Source organism: Carassius auratus, chromosome 45, assembly GCF_003368295.1.
Source record: "Carassius auratus strain Wakin chromosome 45, ASM336829v1, whole genome shotgun sequence".
In the NCBI taxonomy this organism is placed as follows: domain Eukaryota; kingdom Metazoa; phylum Chordata; class Actinopteri; order Cypriniformes; family Cyprinidae; genus Carassius; species Carassius auratus.
The window spans coordinates 3,802,506-3,810,985 of record NC_039287.1 but is presented as its reverse complement, the minus strand read 5'-3'; the positions used below and the strand labels follow the sequence as shown (position 1 = coordinate 3,810,985).

General features: G+C 35.5%; 1 pseudogene; it reads right to left on the bottom strand.

Annotated features, from left to right (window-relative positions):
• Positions 1 to 485: 485 nt before the first annotated feature.
• Positions 486 to 6,981, bottom strand: LOC113062969 (protein-associating with the carboxyl-terminal domain of ezrin-like; annotated as a pseudogene).
• Positions 6,982 to 8,480: the final 1,499 nt, after the last annotated feature.

Below are 8,480 nucleotides of genomic sequence, written 5' to 3'. Positions count from 1 at the left end.
TTTACATTGAATACTGAAGTCTAAAACTCTTAATTTTAATGATGCATTCACACTTTCAGAATTGTTGTAATTTAAAGATTCTGACTTTGTAAAAAAAAAAAAAAAGTGTTCACATCCTCATAATTACAGCCCTGAATTTTCTAAATCCTCCGAGTGTAATTGTAGGTTATTTCAACACAACTTGAACATAATATATTAATGCCGCCATCCTATTATGACAATTAAGCAATAGCATTTGTAAAAAAACTGGGGGTGGGGGGATCTTTGCTTGAATATGAAAAAGTAGGCTGGGGATTTGGATTTATCCTTCAGTTGCTGTTGAGATGTGGGTGTAAATGTATAAAACAACACACATTAACATTAATTTATCACAATAAGATGTATAAATCGATTTTTTTTTTTATGCGACTTAGATGTAATTAAAAAAAAAAAAGAAAAATTTTCACAACTTAAAACCGTACATGTAAAAATTAAATCAAAGCAGATCAAATACCATAAAACCATTTTATTTAATAAGCAGCTGATAATACAAATAAATTAGGTTGGGCTCATCAAATCTAATGAACACAAATTAGAGTCTGTATATTTCTTCTCAAGTTGAGGCTGTGTGTCCTCTAAGGCTCACTGAACCAAAAAAAAAAAAAAAAAAAAACGGTATGGCACAAAGAAACCTGACATTAGAAGTATATGCATTTCCAGGTTAAATACCCCTTCACAGTGCAACATGACTGAAGGACGCCTAAAAGGATCTGGCATGTTTAGGTCCATCATGCTATCTTTCAAAAGCCTTTTTCTGTAGCTGAACAATTTCTATGGCAACAAAAGATTGAATATCATATCGTATAGGGTGGGGGAATCTTACAATACACACTTCTCTCTTAAATCGTAGTTACTACATTTTTGTATTGGCCTTTAGTGATAATGTCATGATGGCATATGTAGCAGTTTTCTTGAAAGTAAATCTCTCATATGGCTTTCTGTAGAAGACCACACTGATCACCAGGCATTCTCATCTTCCCAGTTGAGGTCATCGCCCCATCCTTCTGCCTCAGTCTGTGAAAGCAACACAAAAGTTAATCGCATCAGTTCGTCATCGTACTGTAGTCTAAATAACTGAAATGGATGTCAGGGCGAATAGCTAAACTTACCTCAGTCAAGTCAGCAGCAGCAAACTTGGTAGTAAGTCTCAGTTTATCTATTGATGGGTCTGATGTGTGTCCCGTATTGGGTTCTCTGACTGAGCTCTCCACAGGGAGCAGAAGAGATGAGGAAGACAGCTTTATATCTGGGACCATGTCTGCAAAGAAGTCTAGCTCTGGATCTGGCTCTGGCTTCTTCTTCACTGCAATTGTGAACTCCTGCCCAAGACATTCAGCTTCAGAGCTTTTGATTGTGCTTTTTGGCTTGGGCTCTAATGCTAAACTTGTGTTGCTGGGTTTGAGGGTGTCAGTTGTCTGGTTCCAACCGGTGTCCCATAATGAGATATGGTTATGATCTAGATTGCTTCTGACGCTAGAGTTCAGTTTGAGTGCTTTTGACTGCCTTGGAGGTCCGGCACTAGATTCAGACAGAGATATTGCAGTGCTCTTTGTTGATGCCTTAGGTACAGACACTGGTAAAGGAGTCAAGTGTGACCTGTCTGAGGTCACTTCTGAGTCCTTCAAAATCATCCCAGGGTTCCTCACTTTCATCCTCATTGTCAGCTGATAAAGCGGAGTTGCTCTGACCAGGGATGCCTGCTGACCGAATGTTAATCTGGACTGACTGGGTCTTGTCCTTTTCTGCCTCCTCTGTGTCACTCCAGTTAGGCCAATCTTCATCGGATCTCACCGTGCTGTTAGTTTTCGTGTTGTCTGCAGCTTGTGTGCCCATTCTGCACCCATTCATTTCGCTGCTTAATACTAGAGAGATCACTTGATTCAAAAGGGTTGTCATTTCAAACACCAAGTAGGTAGTTAACTCTTTAAAGTATCAGTTGTGGCATACCTGCTCTTTCTGATGTGGTGTGCTGGGCGGTGGTCTTTTCAGTTGCTTTGAAGGAATACATATTGTCTAAAACCATCTTTTTGTCCTCTGAGCTCTTAGTGAAAAGATTCAGGACCTTTGGTGGTTGTGAGATGTGGGGATGTGAGGGCCCAACAGTATGCACGGGTGATGCTGAAGAGGAAAAGGTTGGGATCAAAGGGAAGTCCTTCAGTTTTCAGGTCACATGATTCTTCAGAAATCATTCTAATAAGCTGATTTGATGCTCAAGAAAATGTCTCATCATTATCAAATGCTGAAAACAGTTTTGTTGCTTAATATTTTTGTGAAACTTATTTATTACTTTGGAATTATTGGATTTTTTTTATGAATAGAAAGTTCAAAGAACAGCATTTAATTTAAACAGAAATCTAAATATATTAAAAGTCTTCACATTAGTTGATGATTTTTAAACTGAAATACTTATTTGAGTTTAATCAGTGCAAATGTTTTAAAATGTTTATATTATATACATTAGTATATATTTCTTTTCTTTCCCTAAAAGAGGAACTGAATGCACTGCTAGAAAAGAAATATCTATGACATATAAACTGATGCAGCAGCATCCTCCAGTGGCCTCAAAGCAATATTAGTACCATCCATATGTTTCATACTTCATATCTTAATTTCATTTTTAAATACATTAGCCATTAAGAAGACCTTTACTGATAAATCTGGCTGAAGGATATTTGATATTTACTTTATCTTATTCCAACCAGTCTTGAGAGATTGTAAAAAAAATAAAAATAATTAAATGTATTGTAAAACATAACATTTACATTCAATATAGGTAAATATAATAACTATAATAACTTCAGCAGCATAAATGTTTAGAATGGGACAAATACGTATCAGATGAATCAAAACAGAAATGAATTGGGCTGATCAACTTGTTTAGTAAAATAATCAGAGAATTAGACTAAACTCCTTCTCATTATAAAAGTGCCTCAACAGACGTGTCTTACTCTCTGGGGTGACCTCTGTGGACTTGGTGAAGTTTGGCGTAGTCCGTTTAAAGACTTTAGTCCTCTCCCCACCAACAACCACTTGGGCACCCAGCAACGGGACAAGCACAGCCAAACTCTGTAGTGTCATTGCGACGAGTGAGTCATTCGTATCTCTCATTCCCAGCAAAACCTGAGAGATAAAGTGTGGGAAAAAACTGAAACAATCCCAGTATCAACTTAAAAACATCCTGAACTACTCATTTTTCGAAAGAATTCAGTTTCATTAAGCTACTGATAAACACATACATTTCCACAGTACCTGAGGAAGAATCTGATTTTTCAGTTCTTCGTGAGGAAAGAACTCAGCATAGATGTGAATGTGGGAGAGAAGCACAATCCTGACGTGCTCCTCATTCACCTTATAGAGCTTAAGGAGCTGAGGAACCACGTATCTCCGATACAAAGACAAAGACAGAAGACACTCCTCACCGGCGCTCACACTCGAGTCTGTACATCAAAAAACAGACGTCAACTTCATAACTAAGACTAATGCAACTAAACAAGTGTACAAAAAGCATCTCCTAAAGGTTTCCTGCCTTGCTTAGGCCGTAAGAGGTGAGGAAGAAAGCTTTTGACAGCCATGGGCTCCGCAAACACCAAAGAATTGAGCAATTTAGGAGCCAGACGTGTAGCTATTAACTCCTCTGGGAGGTTCTGAACCCGGTCCAAGAGAAACCTGCAGAAACGCACTTAGTTATCCAAGCACAACACTTCACCCTTTTAGAGTAATACAATCATGCCTTTGAAAGGGAAGCTTACTTGAAGAATTCATTCTTCTCCTCCTCATTTTTCAGGGTCAAACTCTTCATAAAATTCATGATATCTAAGAAGTCATTTCTATAAGAATTAAATATGGCAATGTTTAGGTATTTAAATAATTTAATTATCATATAATAATCTTACGTCAATACAGGCAAAATTAACATTTAAATGGATTCAAAAGACCCCGATTGATCAGAATTGAATCAGAGCGAACCTGAAGAACTTGTGAGTCAGCAAACTGCTGAGAGATGGGCGAGACATGGGGTCAGGGGTCAAGAGGCTGGCCTGCAGCATGTTCTTTAGACTCTCCAACAAATCATCTGAGACTGAGACAGAAAGTACATTTAGGCGGAGGAGCACATGGAGGTTACAAAAATGGGGAACAGACATGGAAAATAAATAAAAACATGCATGAAAGAGGGAATGGAAAAACACCACAATTTAGTGAGTGAGACTAAATAAGAAAAAAAAAGATAGCACAAAAACAACAGAGCATGTTTTTAGTGAGGCCCTGCTCCAATAAACATGAAACATAAAAGCCAAAAGGTTGCGTCACCATTACAGTGCTCCTGTCGATCATTTTGTTTATTGAACATTAAGTCATCATAACCTGCCCTGAATTAAAAACTTGTACCCCGCATGTAAAATAGTTTTGTCAGTCCATTAACAATTATGTCACAATGTCTATACAGTAAAGGCTTAGAAACTGCCACAGCAGGATGAACCTTAGACATGCTCAGCCTGCTTTACATGCGTCTGTTGAATTAAGAGTGTTACTAACCATGTCCGGTCAGAAGTGGAAGAAGTGCCTCCACGATTACCCCGAATGAAAAGGCGTCTCGGGAGTGGGCATGATTGTCGGGAAGAGTTCGGAATCCTTCAAGCTACAAATAGATTATTAAAAAAACATTATTATAATGCTGAGTCATAACAATCAGGACTGTTGTCAGTTTTTAATTTGTCCCAGGCCTTGTAAATTCTGGGAACAAATCGGAATAGGATTACATATTCTACCATTCAAATATTTGGGGTTGGAAGGATTTTTAAAAATTATTTTGAAAGAAGTCTCTTATGTTCACCAGGGCTGCATTTATTTTAAACGCAGTTAAAAAAACGTAATATTGTAAAATATTATTCAATTTAAAAACAGCTGTTTTCTATTTTAATATTTTAGAAAATGGAATTTATTCCTAAAACGACAAAGTTGAATTTTTATTCTAATATGTTGATTTGGTGTATAAGTATTATTATTATTGTATTATTCTTGCTATTACAAAACAGTTGTTTTTTTTGTAAATTTGTTTTTCTCTGATACTTCGATATACTTGAAATAGAAATCTTTTAACATCATAACTATATTACTGTCAATACATCCTTGTAGAGTCAAAGTTTTTATTTCTTTATAATATAAATACAAATATGGTCCCTACCTTCTCCTCAGGAGGAATGGCACTGTTTTCCCTAACATTCTGGATACTTCTGAGAAACTGGAGAGGAAGTCACACATACAAAGTGTTACAGTACTGCCTATATTTGTTATTAAAGGTATTTAACAAATTGTAACCAGTGCCATGCCATTAAATTTCATTAAATTTCCTTTTATCTTTTGAAACAAGAACTTAAGTAGTTACGGATGTCACCTCTGGTGTTGCCTCTGAAAACTTGCAGACAGTTTCCATCCCCCCGAGTTTCCAATGGCCATCTTCACTGACAAACACTGAGGATATGCACACATTGTTGTGACTTGATTTACCCTAAGAGATGAGAGAAAGATAAAATATTTAGTTAAAGTGTCTAAAAAAAATAAAAAACGTAATAAATATTTTAATATATATTTATTCATAATATAATAATAAAATGCATCTTACCCTGTCATGCAGAAAGACTAGTGCCTGCAACAGGTCATAGAGGCCTGCACAGATCTCCTCTGGAGTAACATTGTCTAGCAGCCGTTTTAATGGTTGAACTGGTTCTGTCACTAAATGTATGCCTCCATCCTGCACTGAGCATGACAGGAAGTGAAGAAGACATGGATGCCTTAATGTCTTCAGATGCTGTAAAGGAAGATGTATAATTTGTATTAAGTGACTACTATTATTCTAAGATGTGGAAAATATTAATTTAAAAAAATGTGTGAGTAAGGTGTCCAAACTTTTGACAGATAATGTATGTCATTGGTGAGGTTACATAGCAGCTGTTTACATTTACCTTGGCAGCTTTACTGACTTTATCCTCATTGTCTTGCTTATGCACAAAGACCGAGGCAGGCTTGCCATCCCGGAGGAGGGCAGAGTACATGGTAAGACCAGACGGCAGTGTCAGCAACGGCTCTTCCAGCACACAGCTTGGCAGCGCACTGCTCTCAGCACCCATCCTTACAATGAGGTGGTATCGTCTGCCTATCACGCGGTCCTTAAAAAAAAATTAAAGAATACCTGTACTACAAAAAAAGTGCACATAAATATATCCTTGATATGTATGCTGATAATAACAGAATTGTTTATAACAAACAGATTTTGGCTTCACAAGCTTTTAATTGATATACTGGAGTAGTGTGACGACAGACTGTCAAAATCAAGGCAATACAATAACCTTTTACATTTGGGTAACTGAGTATTCGTGGACATGCAATGATAAACAGCATGCGAGATGTCAAAAGGCAGGATAATGTTATTTACAATATGTATTCAACGCTCTAACCTGGGTTTTGAGAACAATCTGAAAATAATATTCAGACTAAGTGGTCGCAGTGTTGACTGGCAGGTTACAATGACATTCATCTTTTTCAGTCAACGTGTCATTTTAGGGATTCTGGGCAGAGCATATTTATACAGTATCAAGAAACACACTGGACAAGCTTTTAACGTCATAGACTGATTTGGTTCGCTTGTTAACTGTTACTCGGTATTCAGGAGAAGAGTTTATTAAGTGTTCTGATCTATTCCTTGCAGGACAGCTGTACCTGTATGCCTGTGTCACCTCGCAGGAAGCGAATTGCCTAAGAAAACCTAAGTTTTCCTATCCAGCAGACACCATTATTGCAACAACAAAAAAATAGCAGCGTCTGCTTTCCGTTAACTTCGACCAAGTCTCTGAGCTGCGAAAAAACACTTCAAATTCATGGGCTCTACAACAAATCAGTCGATTTGACAGACTGCATCGACTACGGAACGACGCACAACTTCCTGTTCGCAAACGATAAACACCGGTTCTTCCTGTTATGGATTTGGACGAAACCATCTTGTTGTAAAGGGGTAACGCTTAAAAAGGGAATATATCTTTCAAGCCTGTCATTTAGCTCAGCATTTTACTCAATTGGATTCATTTCTAAACAAGTTTTTGTACCAGGCGCCTGCATATGAAGGTGTTTAAAGTCCACTGTATAGGTTTAGCTGACTCGTATCCACCGGTACATTGTCAGTGGTTTTCCCGTCGGTGGTGTGGTGGTTGGTTGACCAAACTGTACAAGAGCTATTTCTTGGTGGTTTTTATTGAACTACTTATAAACGTATTAATAAGTGGTAGTAGTAGAAGTAATAGTACTATATTATTATTATTTATAATAATAATAATAATAATAATAATAATCAATCAATCACCTTTATTTATATAGTGCTTTAAACAAAATACATTGCGTCAAAGCACTGAACAACATTCATTTGGAAAACAGTGTCTCCTGAAAAATAAATAAATTATTATTAATTATAATTATTTATAATAAAATAATAATAATAAATAATAATAAATATAAAGATAAGTTAAGAAAAAAATTCTAATAAAATAAAAGTATCCGTGCAATATAAATAACACTATATATATATATATATATATATATATATATATATATATATATATATATATATATATATATATATATATATATATATACACACACACACACACAGGAAAATATTTAAATGTAAAATGAAATAATGTTTATTAATAACTGCAAACGGTAACACTTTAAAATAACGTTCCATTTGTTAATTTATGCATTTAGCAGATGCTTTTATCCAGAGCGACTTATAGTGCATTCAGTATAACAGTTTTTACCTAACATGTGTTCCCTGGTTGGGAATCGAACCCACAACCTTGTGCCGCAAACGCAATGCGCTACCACTTGAGCCACAGGAACATAAATTAATTAATTTTTATTTATTAATTAATGTTTATTTAATTAATACATTAATGTTTTAACTAACATGAAAAAACAATGAACACTATTTATTACAGTATTTATTAATCTTTGTTAATGATTGTAAATGAAAATACAGTTTATTGTTAGTTCATGTTAATTCACACTGCATCAACTAATGTTAACAAGTACAACTTTTGATTTTAATAATGCATTAGTAAATGCAGAAGTTAACATTAACTAGAAATATTAAATGCTGTAGAAATATTGTTCATGCTTAGTTTATGTAATTGATGTTAACTAATAAACCTTATTGTAAAGTATTACCCTTCAAACTAATAATTAATAACTAGTCTCTAAGAGTCGTCAAAAGTTTTGTTATTTATTCTTCCATTTTTATAATTTTCTGGTTAAATTCTGTTTTGATATTTATTGCCAGACAGATCCGGTCCAGCAAAGGGTAAAAAGTACACTCCAATCTTTCTCACCTGTTTATAATGTCATATTTTTATGTCCAACCTTTTTCCCCCATCTGGAACATTTTAATGGGAATA